The 12,677-nt window shown below is 45.6% G+C and overlaps 1 protein-coding gene and 29 non-coding genes across 33 annotated transcripts in view; all 30 read left to right on the top strand.

Moving 5' to 3' along the window:
* fbxo4 (F-box protein 4) overlaps positions 1-12,677 on the top strand; it is a 72,717-nt gene that overhangs the window by 36,467 nt on the left and 23,573 nt on the right. The gene's annotated exons all lie outside the window — the stretch shown is intronic.
* trnav-aac (transfer RNA valine (anticodon AAC)) lies at positions 397-469 on the top strand. The gene has a single exon. It is a non-coding gene; the product is annotated as a tRNA-Val (tRNA).
* Positions 575-647, top strand: trnav-cac (transfer RNA valine (anticodon CAC)). Its single transcript has one exon. It is a non-coding gene; the product is annotated as a tRNA-Val (tRNA).
* trnav-uac (transfer RNA valine (anticodon UAC)) lies at positions 929-1,001 on the top strand. Its single transcript has one exon. It is a non-coding gene; the product is annotated as a tRNA-Val (tRNA).
* On the top strand, positions 1,433-1,505 carry trnav-uac (transfer RNA valine (anticodon UAC)). The gene has a single exon. It is a non-coding gene; the product is annotated as a tRNA-Val (tRNA).
* Positions 2,092-2,164, top strand: trnav-aac (transfer RNA valine (anticodon AAC)). Its single transcript has one exon. It is a non-coding gene; the product is annotated as a tRNA-Val (tRNA).
* On the top strand, positions 2,270-2,342 carry trnav-cac (transfer RNA valine (anticodon CAC)). Its single transcript has one exon. It is a non-coding gene; the product is annotated as a tRNA-Val (tRNA).
* Positions 3,128-3,200, top strand: trnav-uac (transfer RNA valine (anticodon UAC)). The gene has a single exon. It is a non-coding gene; the product is annotated as a tRNA-Val (tRNA).
* On the top strand, positions 3,787-3,859 carry trnav-aac (transfer RNA valine (anticodon AAC)). Its single transcript has one exon. It is a non-coding gene; the product is annotated as a tRNA-Val (tRNA).
* On the top strand, positions 3,964-4,036 carry trnav-cac (transfer RNA valine (anticodon CAC)). Its single transcript has one exon. It is a non-coding gene; the product is annotated as a tRNA-Val (tRNA).
* trnav-uac (transfer RNA valine (anticodon UAC)) lies at positions 4,318-4,390 on the top strand. Its single transcript has one exon. It is a non-coding gene; the product is annotated as a tRNA-Val (tRNA).
* trnav-uac (transfer RNA valine (anticodon UAC)) lies at positions 4,822-4,894 on the top strand. Its single transcript has one exon. It is a non-coding gene; the product is annotated as a tRNA-Val (tRNA).
* On the top strand, positions 5,481-5,553 carry trnav-aac (transfer RNA valine (anticodon AAC)). Its single transcript has one exon. It is a non-coding gene; the product is annotated as a tRNA-Val (tRNA).
* On the top strand, positions 5,659-5,731 carry trnav-cac (transfer RNA valine (anticodon CAC)). The gene has a single exon. It is a non-coding gene; the product is annotated as a tRNA-Val (tRNA).
* Positions 6,013-6,085, top strand: trnav-uac (transfer RNA valine (anticodon UAC)). Its single transcript has one exon. It is a non-coding gene; the product is annotated as a tRNA-Val (tRNA).
* trnav-uac (transfer RNA valine (anticodon UAC)) lies at positions 6,517-6,589 on the top strand. The gene has a single exon. It is a non-coding gene; the product is annotated as a tRNA-Val (tRNA).
* On the top strand, positions 7,176-7,248 carry trnav-aac (transfer RNA valine (anticodon AAC)). Its single transcript has one exon. It is a non-coding gene; the product is annotated as a tRNA-Val (tRNA).
* trnav-cac (transfer RNA valine (anticodon CAC)) lies at positions 7,354-7,426 on the top strand. Its single transcript has one exon. It is a non-coding gene; the product is annotated as a tRNA-Val (tRNA).
* Positions 7,708-7,780, top strand: trnav-aac (transfer RNA valine (anticodon AAC)). The gene has a single exon. It is a non-coding gene; the product is annotated as a tRNA-Val (tRNA).
* On the top strand, positions 8,367-8,439 carry trnav-aac (transfer RNA valine (anticodon AAC)). The gene has a single exon. It is a non-coding gene; the product is annotated as a tRNA-Val (tRNA).
* Positions 8,545-8,617, top strand: trnav-cac (transfer RNA valine (anticodon CAC)). The gene has a single exon. It is a non-coding gene; the product is annotated as a tRNA-Val (tRNA).
* Positions 8,899-8,971, top strand: trnav-uac (transfer RNA valine (anticodon UAC)). The gene has a single exon. It is a non-coding gene; the product is annotated as a tRNA-Val (tRNA).
* trnav-uac (transfer RNA valine (anticodon UAC)) lies at positions 9,560-9,632 on the top strand. Its single transcript has one exon. It is a non-coding gene; the product is annotated as a tRNA-Val (tRNA).
* Positions 10,219-10,291, top strand: trnav-aac (transfer RNA valine (anticodon AAC)). Its single transcript has one exon. It is a non-coding gene; the product is annotated as a tRNA-Val (tRNA).
* On the top strand, positions 10,397-10,469 carry trnav-cac (transfer RNA valine (anticodon CAC)). Its single transcript has one exon. It is a non-coding gene; the product is annotated as a tRNA-Val (tRNA).
* On the top strand, positions 10,751-10,823 carry trnav-uac (transfer RNA valine (anticodon UAC)). The gene has a single exon. It is a non-coding gene; the product is annotated as a tRNA-Val (tRNA).
* trnav-uac (transfer RNA valine (anticodon UAC)) lies at positions 11,255-11,327 on the top strand. Its single transcript has one exon. It is a non-coding gene; the product is annotated as a tRNA-Val (tRNA).
* trnav-aac (transfer RNA valine (anticodon AAC)) lies at positions 11,914-11,986 on the top strand. The gene has a single exon. It is a non-coding gene; the product is annotated as a tRNA-Val (tRNA).
* On the top strand, positions 12,092-12,164 carry trnav-cac (transfer RNA valine (anticodon CAC)). The gene has a single exon. It is a non-coding gene; the product is annotated as a tRNA-Val (tRNA).
* Positions 12,446-12,518, top strand: trnav-aac (transfer RNA valine (anticodon AAC)). The gene has a single exon. It is a non-coding gene; the product is annotated as a tRNA-Val (tRNA).

The raw sequence follows: 12,677 nt of genomic DNA, 5'->3' as shown, positions 1-12,677 counted from the left end.
ACTCGGAAGAGATGGGTTTTAGCTATCTTTTAAAAGATACCAGTGCATCCGTAATCCGAGTGGGAATGGGAAGATAATTCCACCAGAGTGGAACATTGGATGAAAACATTGTGGGAAGTAGCCTACAGTCTCTCTGCGATGGCACCACAAGACTGTGCTCACACCCAAACCGAAGGCTCCTGTGGTTATCACGATGGCTTTACAAGCGGAAGGTCTCCTGTTAGAAAGTGGGGGGAAACATGCAGATTTGCTTTTATGCACATTCTTACTTGGCGTGTATGCTTAAACCTGCGGGGAGCTTGTCACGCTGAGTAGGCTTTGTCCGCTTGATTGACAAGCGCGTACACCTTGTTCTATCCATGCAGGCTTTTCTTCCCAGCTGAAAGCACATGTGGGGTTTCTGTAGTGTAGTGGTCATCACGTTCGCCTAACACGCGAAAGGTCCTCGGTTCGAAACCGAGCAGAAACAGCGCTCTTCTTTCGGTGCGAAAACAATAGCATCAACTGCCACCTTAGGAACGATTGTCAACCGGCACCCAATCAAAAAGGGTATCTGCCTTTTGCACTACTGTAGGTTTCCGTAGTGTAGTGGTTATCACGTTTGCCTCACACGCGAAAGGTCCCCAGTTCGAAACTGGGCGGGAACAGCCTTGATTTTTATGAAAATTGTCAAACCAGGCTTCTGTTGAGCACTGCCATACACTGAAAACATTCTTTGTGCAAAGCGGTGTGAGGCTAGAAGTTTGAATTCAACTCAGTGTTTACCTGCCATTGTGGTGTCGCAAAATTTAGTAGAATCTGATTTCTTTTAGCTTTGTGTTTTGCATGAGCAGGTGGCCAGTGCGTTTGCTGGCCCTCCACAGTGCAGACCTTTCAAGACAGCTCTATAAAAAAGGCTATAAAAACTTGAAACAGTACAGTCGTGTTGGTTTCCGTAGTGTAGTGGTTATCACGTTTGCCTTACACGCAAAAGGTCCCATGTTCGAAACTGGGTGGAAACATACGTTAGGCAGACACTTTTGTCCAAAGGCGCTTACAATAGAGGAGGTATTCAGCGATTCAACAAGACGAGGCAACGCATACAAGAAGTGCTATTTATTCCAACTAACTTGTTTGTGCTCAGAGAATTTAGTGCAAGAGTCGGAGTTTTGTTTTCTTTAGAGAGAGGGATATTCACCGGCGTTCAGGAGTACTCGGAAGAGATGGGTTTTAGCTATCTTTTAAAGGATACCAGTGCATCCGTAATCCGAGTGTTTTCTCAGTGTTTACCTGCCATTGTGGTGTCGCAAAATTGCGTAGAATCTGATTTCTTTTAGCTTTGTGTTTTGCATGAGCAGGTGGCCAGTGCGTTTGCTGGCCCTCCACAGTGCAGACCTTTCAAGACAGCTCTATAAAAAAGACTATAAAAACTTTAAACAGTACAGTCGTGTTGGTTTCCGTAGTGTAGTGGTTATCACGTTTGCTTTACACGCAAAAGGTCCCCTGTTCGAAACTGGGCGGAAACATACCTTAGGCAGACACTTTTGTCCAAAGGCGCTTACAATAGAGGAGGTATTCAGCGATTCAACAAGACGAGGCAACGCATACAATAAGTGCTATTTATTCCAACTAACTTGTTTGTGCTCAGAGAATTTAGTGCAAGAGTCGGAGTTTTGTTTTCTTTAGAGAGAGGGATATTCACCGGCGTTCAGGAGTACTCGGAAGAGATGGGTTTTAGCTATCTTTTAAAGGATACCAGTGCATCCGTAATCTGAGTGGGAATGGGAAGATAATTCCACCAGAGTGGAACATTGGATGAAAACATTGTGGGAAGTAGCCTACAGTCTCTCTGCGATGGCACCACAAGACTGTGCTCACACCCAAACCGAAAGCTCCTGTGGTTATCACGATGGCTTTACAAGCGGAAGGTCTCCTGTTAGAAAGTGGGGGGAAACATGCAGATTTGCTTTTATGCACATTCTCACTTGGCGTGTATGCTTAAACCTGCGGGGAGCTTGTCACGCTGAGTAGGCGTTGTCCGCTTGATTGACAAGCGCGTACACCTTGTTCTATCCATGCAGGCCTTTCTTCCCAGCTGAAAGCGCATGTGGGGTTTCTGTAGTGTAGTGGTCATCAAGTTCGCCTAACACGCGAAAGGTCCTCGGTTCGAAACCGAGCAGAAACAGCTCTCTTCTTTTGGTGCGAAAACAATAGCATCAACTGCCACCTTAGGAACGATTGTCAACCGGCACCCAATCAAAAAGGGTATCTGCCTTTTGCACTACTGTAGGTTTCCGTAGTGTAGTGGTTATCACGTTCGCCTCACACGCGAAAGGTCCCCAGTTCGAAACTGGGCGGGAACAGTCTCGACTTTTATGAAAATTGTCAAACCAGGCTTCTGTTGAGCACTGCCATACACTGAAAACATTCTTTGTGCAAAGCGGTGTGAGGCTAGAAGTTTGAATTCAACTCAGTGTTTACCTGCCATTGTGGTGTCGCAAAATTGCGTAGAATCTGATTTCTTTTAGCTTTGTGTTTTGCATGAGCAGGTGGCCAGTGCGTTTGCTGGCCCTCCACAGTGCAGACCTTTCAAGACAGCACTATAAAAAAGACTATAAAAACTTGAAACAGTACAATCGTGTTGGTTTCCGTAGTGTAGTGGTTATTACGTTAGCTTTACACGCAAAAGGTCCCCTGTTCGAAACTGAGCGGAAACATACGTTAGGCAGACACTTTTGTCCAAAGGCGCTTACAATAGAGGAGGTATTCAGCGATTCAACAAGACGAGGCAACGCATACAAGAAGTGCTATTTATTCCAACTAACTTGTTTGTGCTCAGAGAATTTAGTGCAAGAGTCGGAGTTTTGTTTTCTTTAGAGAGAGGGATATTCACCGGCGTTCAGGAGTACTCGGAAGAGATGGGTTTTAGCTATCTTTTAAAGGATACCAGTGCATCCGTAATCCGAGTGTTTTCTCAGTGTTTACCTGCCATTGTGGTGTCGCAAAATTGCGTAGAATCTGATTTCTTTTAGCTTTGTGTTTTGCATGAGCAGGTGGCCAGTGCGTTTGCTGGCCCTCCACAGTGCAGACCTTTCAAGACAGCTCTATAAAAAAGACTATAAAAACTTTAAACAGTACAGTCGTGTTGGTTTCCGTAGTGTAGTGGTTATCACGTTTGCTTTACACGCAAAAGGTCCCCTGTTCGAAACTGGGCGGAAACATACCTTAGGCAGACACTTTTGTCCAAAGGCGCTTACAATAGAGGAGGTATTCAGCGATTCAACAAGACGAGGCAACGCATACAATAAGTGCTATTTATTCCAACTAACTTGTTTGTGCTCAGAGAATTTAGTGCAAGAGTCGGAGTTTTGTTTTCTTTAGAGAGAGGGATATTCACCGGCGTTCAGGAGTACTCGGAAGAGATGGGTTTTAGCTATCTTTTAAAGGATACCAGTGCATCCGTAATCCGAGTGGGAATGGGAAGATAATTCCACCAGAGTGGAACATTGGATGAAAACATTGGGGGAAGTAGCCTACAGTCTCTCTGCGATGGCAACACAAGACTGTGCTCACACCCAAACCGAAGGCTCCTGTGGTTATCACGATGGCTTTACAAGCGGTCGGTCTCTTGTTAGAAAGTGGGGGGAAACATGCAGATTTGCTTTTATGCACATTCTCACTTGGCGTGTATGCTTAAACCTGCGGGGAGCTTGTCACGCTGAGTAGGCTTTGTCCGCTTGATTGACAAGCGCGTACACCTTGTTCTATCCATGCAGGCCTTTCTTCCCAGCTGAAAGCGCATGTGGGGTTTCTGTAGTGTAGTGGTCATCACGTTCGCCTAACACGCGAAAGGTCCTCGGTTCGAAACCGAGCAGAAACAGCGCTCTTCTTTTGGTGCGAAAACAATAGCATCAACTGCCGCGTAGGAACGATTGTCAACCGGCACCCAATCAAAAAGGGTATCTGCCTTTTGCGCAACTGTAGGTTTCCGTAGTGTAGTGGTTATCACGTTCGCCTCACACGCGAAAGGTCCCCAGTTCGAAACTGGGCAGGAACAGTTTCGACTTTTATGAAAATTGTCAAACCAGGCTTCTGTTGAGCACTGCCATACACTGAAAACATTCTTTGTGCAAAGCGGTGTGAGGCTAGAAGTTTGAATTCAACTCAGTGTTTACCTGCCATTGTGGTGTCGCAAAATTGCGTAGAATCTGATTTCTTTTAGCTTTGTGTTTTGCATGAGCAGGTGGCCAGTGCGTTTGCTGGCCCTCCACAGTGCAGACCTTTCAAGACAGCTCTATAAAAAAGACTATAAAAACTTGAAACAGTAGAGTCGTGTTGGTTTCCGTAGTGTAGTGGTTATCACGTTTGCTTTACACGCAAAAGGTCCCCTGTTCGAAACTGGGCGGAAACATACGTTAGGCAGACACTTTTGTCCAAAGGCGCTTACAATAGAGGAGGTATTCAGCGATTCAACAAGACGAGGCAACGCATACAAGAAGTGCTATTTATTCCAACTAACTTGTTTGTGCTCAGAGAATTTAGTGTAAGAGTCGGACTTTTGTTTTCTTTAGAGAGAGGGATATTCACCGGCGTTCAGGAGTACTCGGAAGAGATGGGTTTTAGCTATCTTTTAAAGGATACCAGTGCATCCGTAATCCGAGTGTTTTCTCAGTGTTTACCTGCCATTGTGGTGTCGCAAAATTGCGTAGAATCTGATTTCTTTTAGCTTTGTGTTTTGCATGAGCAGGTGGCTAGTGCGTTTGCTGGCCCTCCACAGTGCAGACCTTTCAAGACAGCTCTATAAAAAAGACTATAAAAACTTGAAACAGTACAGTCGTGTTGGTTTCCGTAGTGTAGTGGTTATCACGTTTGCTTTACACGCAAAAGGTCCCCTGTTCGAAACTGGGCGGAAACATACGTTAGGCAGACACTTTTGTCCAAAGGCGCTTACAATAGAGGAGGTATTCAGCGATTCAACAAGAAGAGGCAACGCATACAATAAGTGCTATTTATTCCAACTAACTTGTTTGTGCTCAGAGAATTTAGTGCAAGAGTCGGAGTTTTGTTTTCTTTAGAGAGAGGGATATTCACCGGCGTTCAGGAGTACTCGGAAGAGATGGGTTTTAGCTATCTTTTAAAAGATACCAGTGCATCCGTAATCCGAGTGGGAATGGGAAGATAATTCCACCAGAGTGGAACATTGGATGAAAACATTGTGGGAAGTAGCCTACAGTCTCTCTGCGATGGCACCACAAGACTGTGCTCACACCCAAACCGAAGGCTCCTGTGGTTATCACGATGGCTTTACAAGCGGAAGGTCTCCTGTTAGAAAGTGGGGGGAAACATGCAGATTTGCTTTTATGCACATTCTTACTTGGCGTGTATGCTTAAACCTGCGGGGAGCTTGTCACGCTGAGTAGGCTTTGTCCGCTTGATTGACAAGCGCGTACACCTTGTTCTATCCATGCAGGCCTTTCTTCCCAGCTGAAAGCGCATGTGGGGTTTCTGTAGTGTAGTGGTCATCACGTTCGCCTAACACGCGAAAGGTCCTCGGTTCGAAACCGAGCAGAAACAGCGCTCTTCTTTTGGTGCGAAAACAATAGCATTAACTGCCGCCTTAGGAACGATTGTCAACCGGCACCCAATCAAAAAGGGTATCTGCCTTTTGCACTACTGTAGGTTTCCGTAGTGTAGTGGTTATCACGTTCGCCTCACACGCGAAAGGTCCCCAGTTCGAAACTGGGCGGGAACAGCCTAGATTTTTATGAAAATTGTCAAACCAGGCTTCTGTTGAGCACTGCCATACACTGAAAACATTCTTTGTGCAAAGCGGTGTGAGGCTAGAAGTTTGAATTCAACTCAGTGTTTACCTGCCATTGTGGTGTCGCAAAATTGAGTAGAATCTGATTTCTTTTAGCTTTGTGTTTTGCATGAGCAGGTGGCCAGTGCGTTTGCTGGCCCTCCACAGTGCAGACCTTTCAAGACAGCTCTATAAAAAAGGCTATAAAAACTTGAAACAGTACAGTCGTGTTGGTTTCCGTAGTGTAGTGGTTATCACGTTTGCTTTACACGCAAAAGGTCCCCTGTTCGAAACTGGGTGGAAACATACGTTAGGCAGACACTTTTGTCCAAAGGCGCTTACAATAGAGGAGGTATTCAGCGATTCAACAAGACGAGGCAACGCATACAAGAAGTGCTATTTATTCCAACTAACTTGTTTGTGCTCAGAGAATTTAGTGCAAGAGTCGGAGTTTTGTTTTCTTTAGAGAGAGGTATATTCACCGGCGTTCAGGAGTACTCGGAAGAGATGGGTTTTAGCTATCTTTTAAAGGATACCAGTGCATCCGTAATCCGAGTGTTTTCTCAGTGTTTACCTGCCATTGTGGTGTCGCAAAATTGCGTAGAATCTGATTTCTTTTAGCTTTGTGTTTTGCATGAGCAGGTGGCCAGTGCGTTTGCTGGCCCTCCACAGTGCAAACCTTTCAAGACAGCTCTATAAAAAAGGCTATAAAAACTTGAAACAGTACAGTCGTGTTGGTTTCCGTAGTGTAGTGGTTATCACGTTTGCTTTACACGCAAAAGGTCCCCTGTTCGAAACTGGGCGGAAACATACGTTAGGCAGACACTTTTGTCCAAAGGCGCTTACAATAGAGGAGGTATTCAGCGATTCAACAAGACGAGGCAACGCATACAAGAAGTGCTATTTATTCCAACTAACTTGTTTGTGCTCAGAGAATTTAGTGCAAGAGTCGGACTTTTGTTTTCTTTAGAGAGAGGGATATTCACCGGCGTTCAGGAGTACTCGGAAGAGATGGGTTTTAGCTATCTTTTAAAGGATACCAGTGCATCCGTAATCCGAGTGGGAATGGGAAGATAATTCCACCAGAGTGGAACATTGGATGAAAACATTGTGGGAAGTAGCCTACAGTCTCTCTGCGATGGCACCACAAGACTGTGCTCACACCCAAACCGAAGGCTTCTGTGGTTATCACGATGGCTTTACAAGCGGAAGGTCTCCTGTTAGAAAGTGGGGGGAAACATGCAGATTTGCTTTTATGCACATTCTCACTTGGCGTGTATGCTTAAACCTGCGGGGAGCTTGTCACGCTGAGTAGGCGTTGTCCGCTTGATTGACAAGCGCGTACACCTTGTTCTATCCATGCAGGCCTTTCCTCCCAGCTGAAAGCGCATGTGGGGTTTCTGTAGTGTGGTGGTCATCACGTTCGCCTAACACGCGAAAGGTCCTCGGTTCGAAACCGAGCAGAAACAGCTCTCTTCTTTTGGTGCGAAAACAATAGCATCAACTGCCGCCTTAGGAACGATTGTCAACCGGCACCCAATCAAAAAGGGTATCTGCCTTTTGCACTACTGTAGGTTTCCGTAGTGTAGTGGTTATCACGTTTGCCTCACACGCGAAAGGTCCCCAGTTCGAAACTGGGCGGGAACAGCCTCGACTTTTATGAAAATTGTCAAACCAGGCTTCTGTTGAGCACTGCCATACACTGAAAACATTCTTTGTGCAAAGCGGTGTGAGGCTAGAAGTTTGAATTCAACTCAGTGTTTACCTGCCATTGTGGTGTCGCAAAATTGCGTAGAATCTGATTTCTTTTAGCTTTGTGTTTTGCATGAGCAGGTGGCCAGTGCGTTTGCTGGCCCTCCACAGTGCAGACCTTTAAAGACAGCACTATAAAAAAGACTATAAAAACTTGAAACAGTACAATCGTGTTGGTTTCCGTAGTGTAGTGGTTATCACGTTTGCTTAACACGCAAAAGGTCCCCTGTTCGAAACTGGGTGGAAACATACGTTAGGCAGACACTTTTGTCCAAAGGCGCTTACAATAGAGGAGGTATTCAGCGATTCAACAAGACGAGGCAACGCATACAAGAAGTGCTATTTATTCCAACTAACTTGTTTGTGCTCAGAGAATTTAGTGCAAGAGTCGGAGTTTTGTTTTCTTTAGAGAGAGGGATATTCACCGGCGTTCAGGAGTACTCGGAAGAGATGGGTTTTAGCTATCTTTTAAAAGATACCAGTGCATCCGTAATCCGAGTGGGAATGGGAAGATAATTCCACCAGAGTGGAACATTGGATGAAAACATTGTGGGAAGTAGCCTACAGTCTCTCTGCGATGGCACCACAAGACTGTGCTCACACCCAAACCGAAGGCTCCTGTGGTTATCACGATGGCTTTACAAGCGGAAGGTCTCCTGTTAGAAAGTGGGGGGAAACATGCAGATTTGCTTTTATGCACATTCTTACTTGGCGTGTATGCTTAAACCTGCGGGGAGCTTGTCACGCTGAGTAGGCTTTGTCCGCTTGATTGACAAGCGCGTACACCTTGTTCTATCCATGCAGGCCTTCCTTCCCAGCTGAAAGTGCTTGTGGGGTTTCTGTAGTGTAGTGGTCATCACGTTCGCCTAACACGCGAAAGGTCCTCGGTTCGAAACCGAGCAGAAACAGCGCTCTTCTTTTGGTGCGAAAACAATAGCATCAACTGCCGCCTTAGGAACGATTGTCAACCGGCACCCAATCAAAAAGGGTATCTGCCTTTTGCACTACTGTAGGTTTCCGTAGTGTAGTGGTTATCACGTTCGCCTCACACGCGAAAGGTCCCCAGTTCGAAACTGGGCGGGAACAGCCTAGATTTTTATGAAAATTGTCAAACCAGGCTTCTGTTGAGCACTGCCATACACTGAAAACATTCTTTGTGCAAAGCGGTGTGAGGCTAGAAGTTTGAATTCAACTCAGTGTTTACCTGCCATTGTGGTGTCGCAAAATTGAGTAGAATCTGATTTCTTTTAGCTTTGTGTTTTGCATGAGCAGGTGGCCAGTGCGTTTGCTGGCCCTCCACAGTGCAGACCTTTCAAGACAGCTCTATAAAAAAGGCTATAAAAACTTGAAACAGTACAGTCGTGTTGGTTTCCGTAGTGTAGTGGTTATCACGTTTGCTTTACACGCACAAGGTCCCCTGTTCGAAACTGGGTGGAAACATACGTTACGCAGACACTTTTGTCCAAAGGCGCTTACAATAGAGGAGGTATTCAGCGATTCAACAAGACGAGGCAACGCATACAAGAAGTGCTATTTATTCCAACTAACTTGTTTGTGCTCAGAGAATTTAGTGCAAGAGTCGGAGTTTTGTTTTCTTTAGAGAGAGGGATATTCACCGGCGTTCAGGAGTACTCGGAAGAGATGGGTTTTAGCTATCTTTTAAAGGATACCAGTGCATCCGTAATCCGAGTGGGAATGGGAAGATAATTCCACCAGAGTGGAACATTGGATGAAAACATTGTGGGAAGTAGCCTACAGTCTCTCTGCGATGGCACCACAAGACTGTGCTCACACCCAAACCGAAAGCTCCTGTGGTTATCACGGAATCAGTGCATCCGTAATCCGAGTGTTTTCTCAGTGTTTACCTGCCATTGTGGTGTCGCAAAATTGCGTAGAATCTGATTTCTTTTAGCTTTGTGTTTTGCATGAGCAGGTGGCCAGTGCGTTTGCTGGCCCTCCACAGTGCAAACCTTTCAAGACAGCTCTATAAAAAAGACTATAAAAACTTGAAACAGTACAGTCGTGTTGGTTTCCGTAGTGTAGTGGTTATCACGTTTGCTTTACACGCAAAAGGTCCCCTGTTCGAAACTGGGCGGAAACATACGTTAGGCAGACACTTTTGTCCAAAGGCGCTTACAATAGAGGAGGTATTCAGCGATTCAACAAGACGAGGCAACGCATACAAGAAGTGCTATTTATTCCAACTAACTTGTTTGTGCTCAGAGAATTTAGTGCAAGAGTCGGACTTTTGTTTTCTTTAGAGAGAGGGATATTCACCGGCGTTCAGGAGTACTCGGAAGAGATGGGTTTTAGCTATCTTTTAAAAGATACCAGTGCATCCGTAATCCGAGTGGGAATGGGAAGATAATTCCACCAGAGTGGAACATTGGATGAAAACATTGTGGGAAGTAGCCTACAGTCTCTCTGCGATGGCACCACAAGACTGTGCTCACACCCAAACCGAAGGCTCCTGTGGTTATCACGATGGCTTTACAAGCGGAAGGTCTCCTGTTAGAAAGTGGGGGGAAACATGCAGATTTGCTTTTATGCACATTCTTACTTGGCGTGTATGCTTAAACCTGCGGGGAGCTTGTCACGCTGAGTAGGCTTTGTCCGCTTGATTGACAAGCGCGTACACCTTGTTCTATCCATGCAGGCCTTTCTTCCCAGCTGAAAGCGCATGTGGGGTTTCTGTAGTGTAGTGGTCATCACGTTCGCCTAACACGCGAAAGGTCCTCGGTTCGAAACCGAGCAGAAACAGCGCTCTTCTTTTGGTGCGAAAACAATAGCATCAACTGCTGCCTTAGGAACGATTGTCAACCGGCACCCAATCAAAAAGGGTATCTGCCTTTTGCACTACTGTAGGTTTCCGTAGTGTAGTGGTTATCACGTTCGCCTCACACGCGAAAGGTCCCCAGTTCGAAACTGGGCGGGAACAGCCTTGACTTTTATGAAAATTGTCAAACCAGGCTTCTGTTGAGCACTGCCATACACTGAAAACATTCCTTGTGCAAAGCGGTGTGAGGCTAGAAGTTTGAATTCAACTCAGTGTTTACCTGCCATTGTGGTGTCGCAAAATTGCGTAGAATCTGATTTCTTTTAGCTTTGTGTTTTGCATGAGCAGGTGGCCAGTGCGTTTGTTGGCCCTCCACAGTGCAGACCTTTCAAGACAGCTCTATAAAAAAGACTATAAAAACTTGAAACAGTACAGTCGTGTTGGTTTCCGTAGTGTAGTGGTTATCACATTTGCTTTACACGCAAAAGGTCCCCTGTTCGAAACTGGGCGGAAACATACCTTAGGCAGACACTTTTGTCCAAAGGCGCTTACAATAGAGGAGGTATTCAGCGATTCAACAAGACGAGGCAACGCATACAAGAAGTGCTATTTATTCCAACTAACTTGTTTTTGCTCAGAGAATTTAGTGCAAGAGTCGGAGTTTTGTTTTCTTTAGAGAGAGGGATATTCACCGGCGTTCAGGAGTACTCGGAAGAGATGGGTTTTAGCTATCTTTTAAAGGATACCAGTGCATCCGTAATCCGAGTGTTTTCTCAGTGTTTACCTGCCATTGTGGTGTCGCAAAATTGCGTAGAATCTGATTTCTTTTAGCTTTGTGTTTTGCATGAGCAGGTGGCTAGTGCGTTTGCTGGCCCTCCACAGTGCAGACCTTTCAAGACAGCTCTATAAAAAAGACTATAAAAACTTGAAACAGTACAGTCGTGTTGGTTTCCGTAGTGTAGTGGTTATCACGTTTGCTTTACACACAAAAGGTCCCCTGTTCGAAACTGGGCGGAAACATACGTTAGGCAGACACTTTTGTCCAAAGGCGCTTACAATAGAGGAGGTATTCAGCGATTCAACAAGACGAGGCAACGCATACAAGAAGTGCTATTTATTCCAACTAACTTGTTTGTGCTCAGAGAATTTAGTGCAAGAGTCGGAGTTTTGTTTTCTTTAGAGAGAGGGATATTCACCGGCGTTCAGGAGTACTCGGAAGAGATGGGTTTTAGCTATCTTTTAAAAGATACCAGTGCATCCGTAATCCGAGTGGGAATGGGAAGATAATTCCACCAGAGTGGAACATTGGATGAAAACATTGTGGGAAGTAGCCTACAGTCTCTCTGCGATGGCACCACAAGACTGTGCTCACACCCAAACCGAAGGCTCCTGTGGTTATCACGATGGCTTTACAAGCGGAAGGTCTCCTGTTAGAAAGTGGGGGGAAACATGCAGATTTGCTTTTATGCACATTCTTACTTGGCGTGTATGCTTAAACCTGCGGGGAGCTTGTCACGCTGAGTAGGCTTTGTCCGCTTGATTGACAAGCGCGTACACCTTGTTCTATCCATGCAGGCCTTTCTTCCCAGCTGAAAGCGCATGTGGGGTTTCTGTAGTGTAGTGGTCATCACGTTCGCCTAACACGCGAAAGGTCCTCGGTTCGAAACCGAGCAGAAACAGCGCTCTTCTTTCGGTGCGAAAACAATAGCATCAACTGCCGCCTTAGGAACGGTTGTCAACCGGCACCCAATCAAAAAGGGTATCTGCCTTTTGCACTACTGTAGGTTTCCGTAGTGTAGTGGTTATCACGTTCGCCTCACACGCGAAAGGTCCCCAGTTCGAAACTGGGCGGGAACAGCCTAGATTTTTATGAAAATTGTCAAACCAGGCTTCTGTTGAGCACTGCCATACACTGAAAACATTCTTTGTGCAAAGCGGTGTGAGGCTAGAAGTTTGAATTCAACTCAGTGTTTACCTGCCATTGTGGTGTCGCAAAATTGAGTAGAATCTGATTTCTTTTAGCTTTGTGTTTTGCATGAGCAGGTGGCTAGTGCGTTTGCTGGCCCTCCACAGTGCAGACCTTTCAAGACAGCTCTATAAAAAAGACTATAAAAACTTGAAACAGTACAGTCGTGTTGGTTTCCGTAGTGTAGTGGTTATCACGTTTGCTTTACACGCAAAAGGTCCCCTGTTCGAAACTGGGTGGAAACATACCTTAGGCAGACACTTTTGTCCAAAGGCGCTTACAATAGAGGAGGTATTCAGCGATTCAACAAGACGAGGCAACGCATACAAGAAGTGCTATTTATTCCAACTAACTTGTTTGTGCTCAGAGAATTTAGTGCAAGAGTCGGAGTTTTGTTTTCTTTA

The sequence above is a fragment of the Danio rerio genome, chromosome 8 (genome assembly GCF_049306965.1).
Source record: "Danio rerio strain Tuebingen ecotype United States chromosome 8, GRCz12tu, whole genome shotgun sequence".
Classification (NCBI taxonomy): Eukaryota; Metazoa; Chordata; class Actinopteri; order Cypriniformes; family Danionidae; genus Danio; species Danio rerio.
Note: the sequence above shows the minus strand (reverse complement) of the source record. Positions and strands in the feature narration are given on the sequence as shown.